The 18,139-nt window shown below is 39.8% G+C and overlaps 1 protein-coding gene across 1 annotated transcript in view; it reads left to right on the top strand.

Annotated features, from left to right (window-relative positions):
- Window positions 1-18,139, top strand: part of LOC112106593 (leucine-rich melanocyte differentiation-associated protein) — a 565,421-nt gene that overhangs the window by 205,364 nt on the left and 341,918 nt on the right.

The raw sequence follows: 18,139 nt of genomic DNA, 5'->3' as shown, positions 1-18,139 counted from the left end.
GAAAACTTTAAAAGTATGTACAAATTGTTTGTATGAGCCAATACATGGAGTGACAGATCAACAGATAGAAGAGTTGTTGGCAACTCCAGAAGGAGGACACAAATAGATAAATTGTCAGAAAACAGTTTTCTTTCTTGCCAAATTACTAGGTATTATTGAATTAAAAGACAGCCAGGCCGTCCAGCATGATGAAAAAGGCAGTGTCTTTACCCTTGTAAAACTAAAAAAATTGTCAGAAACCTGAACACTGAAGGTTTGTTGGCTATTCTGACATGGGGGAGGAAAGATGAGATGAATTGTTTGATTTTCTCACTTTACATTTTCTTCTTGAGATTTGGTGTTAGCAGTTAATGTTAAATGTGCTTATATTAATAGCTCATATTTTTGCTCAGATTGAATTTTGGTAAATATTATTTAAATAGGCTCTCAAGTTTGACATTTCCATAAGTGCAGTGAGATCCTCTGATGAGTGGTATCGTGTAAGTACAAAATATTATAGAATAAGCCAAACCTAATATTTCCCCTTGGAGATGGGGAAGGGTACCGATAATGAGTGTCTTAAATGTAAAAACTAGAGATGTGCTATAGACCAATATCCTGGATCTAAATGGCCCTGAACTTTGGCTCCGAGTATGAACTTTACAGATCTAGCCCATCTCTGCTAAAATACAAAACAAAACAAAACTGTTCTTACCATTCATGTTGCATTGACTGAAACTCCACCTGCATTCAGCTCCTATGCTCCACCCAAGAGAAGCTTCAGGCTCAAACCTGTAAGGTCCCCAGAGTTGTAGCTCAGCTTCTGGGGAGTTCTTAAAGTTCACAGAAGCGGGGGAAGTAGCTAAACTCCTGCTTATCGTACCTTTAGTTGTTCAATGCCCAGGAGTTTTGTGGAACTGAAATGTCCGGTTATTTGAGCCCTGGGTTATTTCCAAGGTTTTAGATGTCCCTCAAGACCTTTGGAAAATCAGTTTGAAAAGTTAAAAGTTGAACTTCAAGGTGACATGGATATTGTGCTGGTCACTTCTTGCCAGTTAAAGGAGACAGTAGCCAATAGGAGAGATGGATTTCATTCTTGCTGTTTCACTGAATTTATATTACTATACATACCTGATTATATAGCTGCCTCAGTGTTCCCCAGATTGAAGAGCTTGTTCTAACAGTAGAAGGAAATATACTTATCTATTTTCCTTGCCCATGTGCAGTTTCTCTCTTAGAGCCAAATCGTAGACTCCCAACATGGAGCTCAAGTAGCTGGGGATTTACTACCATCCCTCTGCCTCCTGCAGTGCTGCTTCTCCAGCCTCACTATGGATTGCGAATGGCCTATGGCAGATTTTCATAGAGTTCAGGGAACTCATTGCTCTTGGCCTCATTCCTAATACCTCTCTTCTGCAGAGGAACCAGAGTGGTTAAGCAGGGTCATGGCCCTATTTAGCAATAGGGGTTGGAAGTAGGATTTATCCTTACATGCTTTGTCAGACCAGAATATATCTTTTAAAATAAAAGTCTTGATTTATTTTAACTATCAAATGTTGGGTTTGCCAATATCAGACACATCTCTGTATTTGCACCTAGTACTGGAGTAGGCTTCCATGTATGGTTTTTTCAGTAGTGCATGGACTTAAAAAAATAAAGGTTCTTACTGTGTATACAAAACAAAATAATGGTGTTGTATGTGAAGAGAAGGCTGAGTGAATGCATATAATGAAAAGGATATGTAATACTGCAAATTAAGCTTAATGTTTTTATTGTAGGATCAGGTATATGTTGTTGTTGACAGAGATATCAACAGAGATGTCTAGTGAAGTGAATCTTGGAGTGGAAGAATTTCAGTACTGATGTGAGACCTTGTCCCTTGGTGGATGGATTGTTGGATACTGCTCTGTCTGTGAGCACAAAAGGAAAAACTATTTGGGAAAGTGACTCCTCACTCCACTTATTGATAGGTATTCTGTCCCACCCTGGCTGGCAGACCCTCTGGTGTTGCTCTGAAGAACCTGCTGATGGCCAGCAGTGACTCTGTTTCTTTCTGTCTGCAGTGAGATGGGGATCTATCAAATAACACAATCTCTTAAAAAAAAACCCACCCATCTAAGATGTGGTGATAGCGAAAGAGAGAAATGAGAGGAGAGGAGGAATAAAAGCTGTCACTACTACCTTCTCTGCTTCCAGACTCTGAATAATGTGACACACACTCAAGTAGAACAATGATGAGAGGAGCTAGAAGGAAGCATGAGTACAGAGAGGGAGGCATGTAGTGAGAAGGGAACAGTAGAATAATTCTAGCAGGAATTTTGGGATATAGACACAACATACAAAGAAGCACAGGGAGAAACTCAGGGTTGCATTGTATTCAGCTTCTCTTTCTCTACCATCTACATCTCCTTCACTCCTGGATAATTTCAAGCCTCTGAACTGTGCTGCCCCCTCATAATGCAGTAATAGTGAGTGACATAGAACATAAGAAGCTGCTTATTTTCTTGAGCCTATAGGATCCATCCTCCTTGGTTCTGTTGCCAAAGGGTATTTGAAAGGGCACGGTATGTTGGAATTTAAAAGGATCGGTGGAGAAAGTCCATGCCAGCTTCAGGAGCAGGAAACCTCATACATAGAGCAGTTTATACCTAGGCTAATGAAAGAACACAGCTGTCATGCAATTTTAGTTGGCTCAGGCATAGAGCAATTATAGGAGCAATAGATCCAGTAATGATCAGCCAGCCTGTTATGATGATATCTTACAATACTTCAGCAGTGGCTTTTATGAAAAATCATTAAAGACCAAGCTTAGATCACTAGTAATCGTCTTTACACATGCGTGTCTATATCCTATAGGAGGAGTGAAAAAAGGTAGAGCTTTCAAGAGATTACTTCAAGAGATTATACATAAAAAGTATGTCAAGCTATTTTAAAAAAATTATGGGCTAAATTCTCATCTTACTGTGGTGTTCCGGCTGTTTATAAAAGTGTAAGTGAGATTAGAATTTGTCCCTTTCTAATCATATTGTTTGTTCTCAAATTCTCTTTTTTGAAAGCTTGAATGCTGGTAAGTCTTAAATTTTTGATAATCCAAACAAAAGTGGTTTTGAAAACTTCACTTTAACTAACATAAAGATAACAGCTCAATTGCTTATATTTCATATTCCATATTGAAATATGGATTCTGAGTGTTAAAATGGATTCCTAATTTCCTATGACTAAAATCCTTTGCTAATAAAAAGCCTTATTTCAGTTAAATGTTACTTTTCACAACTGAGCTCAATACAGTATCATGGGGTGGGGGGAGAAGCCCATTACAGCCTATGTATGTGGGTATCTCTGAGTGGTTGTGATTATAAGGAAAATAGAAATTACAAAATAAAAATTCTGGTACTGCCTTTACATTTCTTGCCCTCCTTGCAGTCCAGATAGTCATCTTGTTCACAATGCAAGTGTATATTACATTTTGCTGAACAGCTTTGCATGGGTTGGAGATGGAATAACTTTTTTTTTTCTAATTAAATTTTAAATTGATGTAAAACAGTCTGACTAGATGTGTAGAACAAAACAATAGAAGGAAACGCTAAAGAAAAAAGTAAGGGTTGTGACAGACCCAGACCAGTGGTACAGGAGTCTGGTAGAGGGCAAATATACTGGTCACTGGATGAGTAGTTTTCTGTTCCCTGAGTGACCAGAGAAGGGGCTGCACTAGAGTAATCAGGAACCTGCTAGAACCAGTTAAGGCAGGCAGGCTAATTAGGACACTTGGGTTTTAAAAGGAGCTCACTTCAGTTTGTGGTGCGAGTGTGAGGAACTGGGAGCAAGAGGCGCAAGGAGCTGAGAGTGAGAGGGTGTGCTGCTGGAGGACTGAGGAGCACAAGCATTATCAGACACCAAGAGGAAGGTCCTGTGGTGAGAATAAGGAAGGTGTTTGGAGGAGGCCATGGGGAAGTAGCCCAGGGAGTTGTAGCTGTCATGCAGCTGTTACAGGAGGAACTATAGACAGCTGCAGTCCACAGGGCCCTGGGCTGGAACCCAGAGTAGAGCGCGGGCCCGGGTTCCCCCTAAACCTCCCAATTGACCTGGACTGTGGGTTCTTCCAGAGGGGAAGGTCTCTGGGCTGTTCCCCAACCCAAATGGTGAATCTCTGAGGCAAGAAAATCCGCCAATAAGTGCAGGACCCACCAAGATAGAGGAGGAACGTTGTCACAGGGTGTAGTAATGCTTTGTCTACATGATATAGACCTAGGGTTCATCTTGTGGTGTGAATTTGATTCAGCTGTATTCTTACTGCCTGAATTTCAGTGGTATGGGGTAATCATTATAAAGATCAATACAGTGCTTTCACTGATGAGTGATATGGTTCCGTGGGGCATTTTCAGTAGGTCTCTGAATGAGTGCTCCCTATTTTCATATCATAGGACTGATAGAAGGTTAATTCAAGAAAGTGGGTCAGATTAAAGTCCCCTTGTTTATACAAAGTTGGATTGAATTTTAAACCATCCACTTACAGCTGTTATAACCAGTTGAATTATTTTGTGGATTATCACAAACATTGATCTGTCCTTGACATTACTTTTGATGCACGAGCTAAACCCAAGGAGATGATAGCATTAGTGTGGTGTCAGTTTTGTCACTTGAAAGCCTCCCTCAGTCAACTGCAGTTTGAAAAGAGTCCAATGTAACAAAGCATAGATATCTGTTAAACTTGGCTTTAACCTTCAAAGACTAATAATTTATTATTCTGTGTTATGCTTCAATACTTTTTTTGGTAACAGTAGATCATTTTTAATGTTAGTAGCTTGATTTTTTTGTAATATAAAGACACACACAAATAGGAGAAAAGAAAAATGGTAGCTAAGTACTTTGATGGTTGGCAGTCTGAATACTATTCTTGATGCAATTCATCAAACATTTATCTGCATAAATTATGGCAGTTAAATGAATAAGAGCAGAAGAGATGTACACTTAGAGCCCTTTTTATAGCGGCATAAAGCAGAGTAAAAATTACATTCATTACTTTTAAAAATATATCAACTCTTTTTTATTATATTTTTTCATTCATTGGGCTTAGAATCTCTCTCTCAGCTAATGAAACATTGTTTGGCATTAAAAATACCTTGAACTGCAGTTGGGAAAATATTTGCATATTGATAAAATACTATTATAAAATACTCTCACCTCTTGTAATGACAACAGTTGGCCAGTAATTTTACATAGAATATATGACCTTTCACTAGGATAAAAAAAAATCTTGTTAGCACTAATGAGTAACTTTAGTTGGATGTCTACTTTGTAAGATTTAAAGTGACTGAAATGAAAGTTGCATCTAGCGTTTTGCTGGTCTTTGTGTGAAAAGGTCAAATTTCCATACTAGACCAAGTTTAGGTTGGGTACATCTTGACATTATTTTTATCCACATCATCCTTTTGCACCCTGAGTTATTTTAATTTATTTTTCATTTGTTAAACAATAAATTTACTCCATTGCAAATTCTTATAAGTGATACAAAACCTATACTACTTGAGCCTCTTAAATGAGTTGAATGAGTTTGGTGTGATATCCTTAAGCCAGTGTATTGCGATGAAGAAATAAGTCTCCTTTGCCAGACTCCTGAAGCAGATTAACTCTTTAAGAGGCTCTTTGGTGGATAGCAGAAAGGAAACGTTATAGTTTAAGGCCCCAATCCTACAGTGTCAATGGGACTACTCGTTTGTTTAAGATTAAGTATGTGCATACATGTTTACAGGATTGTGGCATGAAACTGAAAGGGGAATAAAACGTCCTAAAAGATTTTACAAAACAGAAATTGTCTCACGTGGTAGACAAATACAGGCCTTAGTGTTGCTAAGTATGGATTTCAGTTTGTCTACATTCAGTTTGTGGGAATGAAGTGAGAGATTTGTTAATATTCACTGTCCTTGAGGAGTATAGCTTGTTGACTCCTGTTTCAAAATGGTTTTATAACACTTATAAATAACAATTAAAAATATCATTGTTGCAATGGTATAATATACATAGGCTCAGTCTACACATGTAGTTGTACTGGATTTACAAAAGTTGGGTGTTTTTTTATTAAACACTTAATTGAATCTGTACAATTTGATGTGTAGGCACTCTAAAACCTGGTACATAAACCTGTACTTCAAGCTAAATAGATATAATCAGTTTTAAACTGATAAGTAAGGCTCAGATTTTATCAATGGTATTTTTAGTAAAAAACAACAACAACAACAAAAAAAACCATGGACTGGATGCGGGCAATAAACATTAAATCACTGGAGCCCTACCCCACTACCTGGGACTGACAGCCTGAGTCCCCCTGTAGAGGAAGGGAGGGAGGATGGGCTGGAGTCCCAGAGGTCATGTAAAATCACAGAATCCATGACTGACTCGTAGCCTTACTGGTAAGTATGTTTACAAAGGGGTTTGCATCAGTTTAACTAGACTGGTTTAGCTAAACCAGTGTGAATTCATCGTCATACAAGCCAATAAGATGACCAATAATAATCTATAGCAGTTTTTTAAAACTTGCCCCCCTCATTCATTATTTTATGACTTTATGGAATTTTATTTTTTAAATCTCATCTTAATAAAGATGAACTGAACACTTGGACAAGAGATGGAAAAAAATTGTACAAATGGTTCAGAAATAGTTTTTAAAAAAAGGACAGATAGAATACTGTAATCCCACTAGCAAAATGTAACTATTTCACAGGGAGAAAATCCTTAACATATTTATGTTGAAATTCAAATGCCAGTGGGGATTTGTAAATCAGATTATTTCTTCTAAAAAAGAAGCATGGCACACAGTTACTATCAAACATATGGACACTGAGCTGTTAACAGATTAGGTAACATAAGCATGTGGGTTCCACTAGTTTGCTGTAATCCTAACACGTATGCTTTCATTGCCCATCATTACTTTTGAATTATGTTTTGAAAATTTGGGCCCAAATTTGAATGCTGATGGGATAAATGTGGATTGTGTTGGTTGGTTGTGGTGGTGGTGGTTGTTCAGATATTTATTTACGTGAGGTGTTGGAAAGAATTTTGACATTCCCCCAAAGCTTTGGTCACCTTGATGTTCCTTGCAGATGCGGTGATTATATGAGTTAAAAGCTCTTAAAGTGAGAGATGACGTGACATCGTCGAATGTGTCTCACTGGAAAAATATGCGTATAATCGCATGACTGGCACAATATGGACTCTCTTGAATTCCTTTGTTGCCAGCTGTATTATGCAGTAGTTGCATGGTGAATGATGGTCTAAGTGCTACAATAAAACTTTGTAGAAATGAAGGGAAAACTTGTAGAAAGGAAGGGAAACTATTGTAGTTTGAGTTTCTTTCAAGTCTTTGGTAAAACAAATAGAATTGCTGCATGCATGCCTACTCTCCCCCTTCACTTCATGTGTACTTCTTAATTATATTGTAACTTTATTTTTGGAGTTTTCTTTGGGAAATCAAGATTCTACAGTGAGTCCAGCTGTATTATTCTGAGGAAAAGTCCTGTAGAAGAGACTCCTTTTGTCCCCTTTTTTAAATTGACTCTTGTGGTATTTGAGTGCATGCTGTTCTATTAGTTCACAATTGTAGGCCATGCTGAGATACACCAGAGAAGAATGCCTTCAACAGTATACAAATATGAGTATGTGGCTGGCTCTTGCTACTACCCATATATAATAGTGTGCTAATCCTTCCAAATAAACTGCATGTAAAATTTAATTCACAGTGATTAAGGCTTTATCAAAGTTGTACTTTTTTTTTATATGATCCAACAGTACAGCTGTAAAAGCTGACATATATTAATTTGATTCAGTAGCACATGTTGCTGTCCATGCAGGCTGTGTGTTGCACTTGACAAAGCAAAATATATGAGCTGTTGTGGCATGGGAGTGAGATAGGTAATGGGTATCTTTAGTTGTTCCTTGAAATGATAGATTAGTTTGGTTTGTTGATAGTAGATAATAATGCAAATGCAATAATGCAAAACTCAGACACTTGAAAGATGGTCGTGGACTTGGATTTGCCACTTTCTTTAATGTGACCTCCCTGGAAATTCTTTACTTGAGATTTCCTTGCTTATTGTCAGCTTCTAAATTGCGTCTAAGTAGACGTTGCAGTCAACATCGTGTTGTGATGAATGAAGGGAGAATAGTGACCACCTTTGCCCCTATTCTGTTTGAGTTTCCACTCTTGTTTCTTTTGAGAACTGTCATTCCCTCACATTATACACTACGAAATTAGGTCGATTTAATAGTCGATTTTCTAGAAATCGATTAGATACAGTCAATTGTGTGTGTCCCAACTAAGCGCATTAAGTCAGTGGTGTGCGTCCACAGTACCGAGGCTAGCGTCGACTTTCGGAGCGTTGCACTGTGGCCGCAGTCTCGGCCGCCCATTGGAATTCTGGATTGAGCTCCCAATGCCTCATGGGGCAAAAACATTGTCGCGGGTGGTTCTGTACATGTAGTCAGGCCCCCCTCCCTCTCGCCCTCTGTGAAAGCAATGGCAAAAAATCGTTTCTTGCCTTTTTTCCTTGGTTACCCGTGCAGACGACATACCACGGCAAGCATGGAGCCCGCTCAGCTCACTGTCACCGTATGTCTCCTGGGTGCTGCTGGCAGATGCGGTACTGCAGTGCGACACAGCAGCATCCCCTTGCCTTGCCTTGCGGACGGCAGACAGTGCAATACGACTGCTAGCCGTCATCGTCGTCCCGTGGGTGCTCCTGGCCGGCCTCGGTGAGGTTGGTCGGGGGCGCCTGGACAAAAATGGGAATGACTCCATGTCATTCTCTTCTTTAAGTTTCGTCTAATGGAGATTCAGTCCTGCCTGGAATATCATGCCAGCTGGAGGCTTCTGCCTCAGGCTGCTCTCCCAGTAGGCAGCACCATGTGGTCGCACCTACCGCAGCCTACCCCTTGCTCCCATGGCTCATGAAGCCTGGACAGTAGTAAGGAGCAGTTCAACTATAGGCTGAGCAAGTGCAGAATGGTGGTAGAATGTGCCTTTGGACATTTAAAAGCTCGCTGGCGCAGTTTACTGACTCAGTTAGACCTCAGCGAAACCAATATTCCCATCGTTATTACTGTTTGCTGTGTGCTCCACAATATCTGTGAGAGTAAGGGGGAGATGTTCATGGCGGGGTGGGAGGTTGAGGCAAATTGCCTGGCCGCTGATTACGCGCAGCCAGACTCCAGGGCGGTTAGAAGAGCACAGCAGGGCGCACTGTGCATCAGAGAAGCTTTGAAAACCAGTTTCATGATTGGCCAGGCTACGATGTGAAAGTTCTGTTTGTTTCTCCTCGATGAAAACCCGCCCCCTTGGTTCACTCTACTTCCCTGTAAGCCAACTGCCCTCCCCTCCCCCCTTTGATCTTCACTTGCAGAGGCAATAGAGTCGTTTCAAATTCATGCATTCTTTATTAATTCGTCACACAAATGGGGGGATAACTGCCAAGGTAGCCCAGGAGGGGTGGAGGAGGAGGGAAGCACAGTGGTGGGGTAGTTGTAGGGGCACCCCCTAAAATGGCATGCAGCTCATCATAGAAGCGGCATGTCTGGGGCTCTGATCCGGAGCGGCCATTTGCCTCTCTGGTTCTTTGGTAGGCTTCATGCGGCACTGCTGCGGGTCCCTGCTATAACCTCTGTCCTTCATGCCCTTCGAGATTTTTTTCAAATATTCCGGCATCTCATCTTTTGGAATGGAGTTCGGATAGCACGGATTCATCTCCCCATACAGTGATCAGATGCAGTACTTCCCGTTCGGTCCAGGCTGGAGCTCTTTTGCGATTCTGAGACTCCATGGTCACCTGTGCTGATCAGCTCGCTACGCTGGCCAAACAGGAAATAAAATTCAAAAGTTCACGGGGCTTTTCCTGTCTACCTGGCCAGTGCATCTGAGTTGAGAGTGCTGTCCGGAGCGATCACAATGGAGCACTCTGGAATAGCTCCTGGAGGCCAATACCATTGAATTGCTTCCATACTACCCCAAATTCGACCCAGCAGGGTCAATTTTAGTGCTAATCCCCTTGTCGGGGAGGAGTACAGAAATCGATTTTAAGAGCCCTTTAAGTCGACAAAAATGGCTTAGTCGTGTGGACGGGTGCAGGGTTAAATCGATCTAACGCTGCTAAATTTGACCTAAACTCATAGTGTAGACCAGGGCAAAGATTAATAGTGTGATACAAGAGGAGGGAAATCTGATATAATGGCACCCAGCAAAACTGTGGTACCAATATTAGCCAGTTTTTCATTAGAGATCTCTAAAAGTATCATTATATAAGTACTCCTGTAACTTTGTTGCTGTGCTTAACATTGAATTTTAGCAGCTCATACTTTTTTGGGATGTTTGTGATGAGTGAGGATCAGAATATTACTTAATTATACTGGTAAAGATCGGAAAGAACATTCGTTTCCTTGAGGAGTTTTTTTTTTTTTTTTTCTCTTTAAAGTGTTTTAATTTACATGGAAAATTTTCAGGTAGCCTAAAATATCCACCAAGGGTGGGATTTCAAATTATATTCATGGATTGGCCTAACTCTCTTATTGAAGTGAATGATGGCCTTTGACTTCAATGGAAGGACAAAAATGGGGCACAGAGCTTTTCACTTCCAGATCCACATAGATAATAATTGAAAGCTCTTATCGTCTCATGGCTTCTCAGTAAGTCACATGAAACTAGTCTTGGTCTAGAGGTAAGAGGACAGGTGTAAGGTCCAAAATTCTGTCTCAAACCACCATTACAGGGAGGTCACCTGCCATCAGTCTTAGTAGAAAGATCAGTGATTGACTGGAGATTGAGCTATCCTTTCACCTCTACAAATGCACACTTCAGTACTAGGTTGCACTGTATTGGTAGGCTGGATACATGTCCTACCAATTGATGGTGCTGTATGTGTTTTGTGAACAAAACAGAAGGTGTGAATTTTTAGGGTATCAATGGGCTTCATTTGTTCTCTCTCCCTCCACCCCTAGCCACAATGGACCTTCTCCCATAAAGCCACTTGGAACAGCCTCCATGTATTTTATTTACACCATTTGTTCAAATCTTGCTTGAAAGAGCCATCTCTTCTCCCTGGTTTAGGGCTAAAGTAGCAAAGACAGGGAGGGGGAAATATTCAGTGGAACTTAATGAAAAAAATATTGTCAGTTCCATCCCAGGTCACTTTGTGGCTCTAAACTTTTGCTTTTAATAAATCATGTGCAAAGTGCCATATTTGCATTTTTAACACGCAAAATTTTGAAATACCGCCAATTTTTATTAAAAAAAAAACTGTACTAGAATTTAATTTTGCACATCCAAAGTTGTCTTAAATAACAGAAGGCAAAAATGGTCCTATTTTTGAGTAAAAGCACGAAATTTCAAGGCTTCCAGCAAAAATGGAACAAATTTGTGAAACTGAAGTGAGATCTGAAAACAACTCTAATTTTACAATGAATATGTTACATAACCCTGCTTATGAATCCTGCTTCTCTCTCACATACAGTACTCTTATCAGGCCATACTTAATTGGGAAATGTTCGTAATTGAGATGACTGCAGGGAATCTCTCTAAACACTAACTGCTGTTTAATGGGTGTGGTAATTCTGCTTAATTGGGATGCTTTCGGTGATTTACTTTTGCTTGTCTTCCATGTGTCTGTCTCATGCTGATTCTTTGTTTGCTCCTCTGGAAGCAGCTTTTAGCCCTTCCTTACAGAATGGATATAAAGAGCTTTTAGGTGTGCTGCTATTCCAGCTAACTCGATCACTATGCTAGACATCTCACAGTTGCTTCTGCTGTCAATATGGGGCAAGTGGGAGGCTCAGGCCTTCTCTCAGCGTAAATGGTGCTGCCTCTCAGGTCCGTAGGCTTGTCCAGTAGTGGGATAGTTTTGTTCTGCTCTGCTGCGATGGCAGCAGCATCAGTATAAAAATTACTTCTTCACTAAATTCAGAACTTTACTTAGGTCAGAAAGGCTGCTGACCAGGGAAATAGTCACAAAGAGGATTTTCCTCCTCCTGAGCATTCTCATTTCCTGCACTTCACCAGGGTTGCCAGAATACATGGCTATTGTTCCTGTCTTCAACTCTGGTATGGCACGTTTAAGGAGGGTACATGTGGGAAGACAATTGATGTTCCCGCTAACATGTAAAAGCTGAGGCATTGATGGCATTGAAAGCCTGTGATGTTGAATGAACTCTCCCATGGATTCATATATATGTTGGAAAGGAAAAGAGAAAGGACTGATTCCTGTGAAAGCTTTTAAGGATGAGAACTGGCACCTATCACACTGTTCATCTCTTTACAATGAAAGACTGAAGTTGATCTACACCAAGATCATACACTATGCTACCATGTACTTTTAGTAGATCTTCCATATGATTTGGCAGCTGCTCATGGAGGATTTTGTTGAAAGATACTGAGAACTTGAGCATTGGGGTTTTGATATCTTTCCATTGCCTTAGAGAGCTGCTCATCCATCAATGCTACTAGAGCAATTTGAGTGGCATTTCTAAACCCCGGTTGTAAAGTTTCCTCAGTGTTGGCAAACATAGGTGCTGTTGGAGTCTAGTTCTCACCACCTTTCTAATGAGGTTTCCTGGGGAAACAAGTTTTGGAATCAAACAATAATATATGTAGTCTTTTGAAAGTGCATTCTAGGTCTGGTCAGTTCACCTGTCTCAATTTATGTTAAAAGTACTCAGATATATGGGCTTCATCACCACAGTTAGTACCTAGACAATCAGTTTCTTGTGAACCGGTCAGATCTTTTTCATGCTTCAGTGCAATGGGAAGTCTAGGAAGGGATTGATTATTTCAGTCATGAATGGGCCAAACTATTCTTGGTTGGATTTCACTAGTGATGATGGGTCTGTGTCATGTGTGGTGGCCAGAATGTCATTCAGGGCTTCCTAAATCTCTGCATACGTGATCTGACCAAACTGTGTCAGAGATTGGTTCTTGCTTTCTGCACTAGATTGGTATCCTGCTTTCTGGAGAGACTGACCAATTTTTAGTTCCTCTTTCACCAAAATGGTCTAAGAGCACTTCACAGTGGGTGGGACTTCAGGTATGAGGTTTTTTTTGTTTTTGTTTTTAAGCGCTCCAGATTCCAAACCAATCAGTTTATCTGGGATAGTTCAGGTATGGTCATAGTTGAGCAGATTATGGTACAGTACTTGTAATAGTGCTTGTCATCTGTAGCTCAACTGGAGCTTTAAAAAGGTGGATATCCTTTTTTCCATGTAAGGTATGTGGGTTCTGACTATATCAGAACTAAGGATAGAAACCAGGTTTTATCAGCTCCGGTCTGTTACCTTATCCAGTAGACTATGCTTCCCTCAAAAATGTACGTAGTGCTAAAGTATGTTCTCATGTGCAGCTGTAAATTGCTGTGAAGAGTTCTCTGGTGGTACTTTACATAGTCTATTTCCCCCTTCCCGCCCCCCCCCCCCCACACTTCCACCCCATTGGCAATGGCAACTTTAAAACTTTTAACTATTTGCTTTTGCATTGACCCCTTTTACGTCAAATCTACCAAACAGCAGAAGGCTTTTGTGAAAGAATCCTTGATAACAGAGGTATAAGGGAGGAGTGATGATAAAAAAAAAAAAAAAAACCAAACCAAACCACAATGAGTGAACAACTGCTCCCAAAAGAAAGCTTTTATCAATGCCTGTAAACTGATGGCTCAATAATAATGAACTGACAGTGGATGTGCAAGAAAGGGGATAGAAGATTGCTTCACTCTAAAATATCTGTGCAAACAATTCTTTAAGATGCTTCTTAGTGAAAATTATGGAATTTTGGAAACAGGATGCATTCTTTCTTCAGGAGCTGAAAAGGTCCTAGTTAATGTTGGATTTCCTAAAATATGTGGAGAATAAATCTTGTTTAGAAGTAGGAAGCCCAAGTATGCTTGTCCTCCAAGTCATACTTTTACTTTGTTCTGTAAGATTCCTTATATTCTTATGCCTAAATAGTGATTCTAAATTATATACTTTGATTTGCTTTATTATAAATATTCAGTTGCTGAAGAGAGACCTAGATTCAATTTGTAGCAGTGCATGCTACAGTTCTATCTCATCAGTACTAACAGATTTACCTGTATCAGTATACTCCAGAAGCCTTTGTTGTTTCCTATTTTTATGAAGTAATTTGATTTTTTTATTAATATAAGTAATAGAAGAGTTTGGCAACTGGATACATAATATGTGCTGTCTGTTTTCTGTTCTTCTTCGTTTATTTTTCTTCTTGTTAAAGTCATCAAAATGTTGACAGCTGCATAACTCTTTTTAAAGCAGTCATATTCTGACAGATATTACAGATATTTGTCATTTTACTTACAGTAAGTGACAGCTAAATTAGCTTTATGCTGTATGGGAGGATATCTCAGATGTAGCGAGTCCAGTCAAATTTGTATTGCATTTCTTTAATGTGCAGCTCATTTTGAGTGGTTATTAAGGAATGAACAGTTCAGGGACCCATGAAGAATGTGGATATCTTGAGTTAGGAAATATTGAAGGTTAACAAGGATTATCATATTGGTTTGTTCTAATTCTTGATTTGTTTTCACTTCTTTTTTCAACTAGATTTGAGTTTAAGGATCTCAGCTTAGTCCTTCCGTAATTGTTATCCTTATCACAGTGACATCCCACAACTGAGCAGGGCTAGCAGTCTGTTTTGAGAGAAGGTCTGGGACTGGAGTAGTGTGGATGTGTGTGGGTCACCACTGAAGTACCTTGGTAGAGCTAGGCTGAGAAACTGACTGAACACCTGCCTATGCTGGGTCTTGTCAAGTTCAGCTCTGTCATTTGCATGGGTATTTCACATACTGTCCAAAAAATTCAAAAAGATACATTTCGTATTTGAAGGGTAAGGTAATATTAAATGTTTAAGAATAGGCCAAATTGTAAACGAGTGAAAAATATCATTTTTTTACTGTTCACTTTTATTCAATAACTCTACTGTACTTTTTTGTGCAAGGCATAAATACCAAGGACAATTAAAAAAATTGCAGTGAATTTTTTCAAAGTGCTATACTAAAATGTGTCTACAAAAAGAGGTATTTTTAAATGCACTTGTTGCCTTTTATCCAGGTAGCTTAATTACTCAATTCAGCTTTCCATAAAATTGTCTGTTTAAATTGCTGCTAGAAACTGAAAATTCTGTAGCATGATATTTCTGCCTTTGAATATGTTCAATGTATTATAAATGATACTGAAACTCTGGAACTACTATAGATTTATCACAGAAAATATTATACACAGGCAATGCATTATTAACTTTTTGTTGATGTGTTCTAGTCTTACCTTATGCCCGGGACTTGGCCACTTAGTTATTTGAACAAACCTCATCAAGAGTAACTTATTTTGCATTGCTATCCTCAACAGAGAGGAGATGAAACAAAACACTATAGAGTTTAGACAGGATGATTGATTTGACTGTGAAAGACACTTCTATGCTGTAATGTCATTTAAACATTGTCAGCTCTTAGCTTCTCCCAATCTTTTTAATAAGAAAATTTGCGTTTGCCACTTATGATTTTATTATTTTTAATCCATATAACTCATATGTACACTGTCTTCAGAAGCAATATATTTTCCCCTCTATCTTTGCCTGAGCAAATGACCTAGGTGGAAGCTAAGTAATGTAGCTTTTATTGTATGACTTCCAGGAGAGTGATTGTGTCTTCCTATGTGTATGTATTGCACCTTGCACAATGGGGCCTCTATCCTGATTTGGAGTCTTTTGAGCACTCCTTCAATACAAATAATTATCATATTACTTCGCAGGTTTTTTTCCTCAGAAGCATTCAGCACTGGCCCAGCCTTGCTCCTACTGAAGTCAATGGAGAACTCTTAATGACTTTGAAGGGAACAGAGGAAGCCAACAGTGAATGCTTTTGAAAATCCCACCTTAAGATATTGTTTTATTCTCCATTCTCCATTTGTGGCTTCCCCCTTCCCTCTGCTTTTTTTCCCCAGAGTCTTCTCTTTCCCCAAGAGTTGTTGCAAGGAGTGCTGTGACTCAGTCGTCAACTTTTTGGGAGACCATAATGCACAAAGTGGCCATACAGAGCTTAGAGAAAATGTGGAAAATAACTGAATTTAGAGTACTGCTTTCACTTTCCATTTGAAATTACGTTCACTCTATAAAAACATTTAAAGAATATAAATCCCCAGGGACTGGCCTGACATTTAAAAGCGCTCATCTGTTTTTATTTCACAGCATTCATGGTGGGAGTTTACATAGTCCTGAGGTTCAGGAGATACTTGGATGGGAGGTGCTTAGGATCCACGTTTTCTGCTTGCTGTGCAATGCTAAGCTTTTTGAATGACAGAAAAAGAATATATAGCTTATTTAGCTTTCTCTAAAAACAATAATGGGCCTATTCAGATTTTCTCTAATTTTACTTTTGTGTTAAGTGGTATTAATAATATTACAATAAACTAGACTAAAGCAGTACTTTAAGAATTTTCTAGGCTTTAGTGATGGGATAAATATTCCCCAAGAACACAAAAGCAGAACACGGAGATTGCTTTAGTATGAGATAGACACATCTATCTGCAGCAAAACCATATTACCATCGTATCTTGCAGATTTGGCAGGAGCTTTAAGAGTACAATATTTCAAGTTGGTTTTATAGAAACTTGCTGAGCAACTGGACAGGATTAATCATGGATGAGATATATCACACTTAGTATGGCATTAAATTCTAGCAATAGAATGATGCAAACCAGTTCATAACCTTATAGGAACATTGTGTGCTACAGTAATCACAGGGAAATACTGTAATCCAAATGAATGATGACTATATTGTGTGTTCTAGTGGAAGGTTGGGATGAGTCCTATCGTTAACTGTTGCTTAATTTTTTGGTCTGAACATCATGGAAGCAAAACATGACACCAAGAATGTGGTTAAAATAGACGGCAATTTTATTAACACGTCTGGGAACTCTTGGGCAAGAAGTCATCCAGTGCATGTCATCCTTCCTTTGTATCCCATACTACCAGGGTGAAGGCTGCCTTCAGCCCCCTGCTGCTCCATTCCACCTGGTCCCAAGCAATGTTGATGGGTACCCATTGTTTTCCCCTTGTAAGAGCGTTAAGGGGGTTGTCTCTTCTCTGTACCAGACATTAGCACCCCCAGCCTCATTCCGCATCATCTTTAGCAGATGCCCTCTCCTAATGAGCTTCCAATTCCTATATGTCGAGGGAACTGGACCTCCTAATGAACGAATACCTGTGCTGGGCACCTGCCAACGTGCAACAAAATGGGTGTTGCACCCTAACCTAACTGGGTCCCTGGGCTGTTGTGGAAGATGAAAAAACAACATTCTGGTTAGGTCAATTTGGCAGTGAGGGTGGAAATTCCTTCCCAGTCTCAAAAGGCAACTAGCAAGATGCCCACAGCCAGGCCCTAAAAGTCTAGTCATACTGTAGTCCCAAGAGGGATGAAGTCGCTTTTTCTTCCCAGCACAGAATGGTATTCCCAGGCAGGGGGAAGAGCCTACAGGACCCTCCCCAGGGATGTGGGGGAACCAATGGTCTTTGGCTGGAGAGAAGGATACAGCATATCAGCTGCAGAGCTCCCCTTCTCAAGCCCACGTGTGTGTACAGTTGTTAAAGGGGCCAGGGTTTACTTTTCCCAGCTGGCCCAGACAAAGCTTCCCAATCTCTTTTTTGAGGGGATGGATTTGATTCTTGAGCCTGGGTCCAAGGGGCTCAGCCCCAAGTTAGGTTGGCTGTGCAAACTCATTGGGCACCTTTGAAAATTTAGACCCAAAAAGATTGACATTGACATGTCATGTCTTGCACACCTAATGGTTAAGTGAACGCTGAAAGATGTATCAGATCAGCCTCAACATATGGTACAGAAAAAAAGTATTTATACAGTGTAATAAGGCCCTTCAGAGTACAGGTAGTCAGACAAGGTCCTTGTCTCAAAGGGTTTAAGCCTAGAAATTAAACAGGGTAAGAAGAAATAAGGTAGATGGGTGGAGTTGGACAGAGACTGATTGTAATCAGGTATTCTAGACTTCATGGTGAAGAGTATGCTAAATAAGTTGTCAAACTTTTTTATACTGCACATCATAGTACTATGGTCTGTCTTTGCATAGAAGATACCAGCACACAGTTGCCTTCACATGGAAGCCAAAGATCACCCAA

This window comes from Terrapene carolina, unplaced genomic scaffold, assembly GCF_002925995.2.
Source record: "Terrapene carolina triunguis isolate 2854851 unplaced genomic scaffold, T_m_triunguis-2.0 Scaffold148, whole genome shotgun sequence".
In the NCBI taxonomy this organism is placed as follows: Eukaryota; Metazoa; Chordata; order Testudines; family Emydidae; genus Terrapene; species Terrapene triunguis.
Note: the sequence above shows the minus strand (reverse complement) of the source record. Positions and strands in the feature narration are given on the sequence as shown.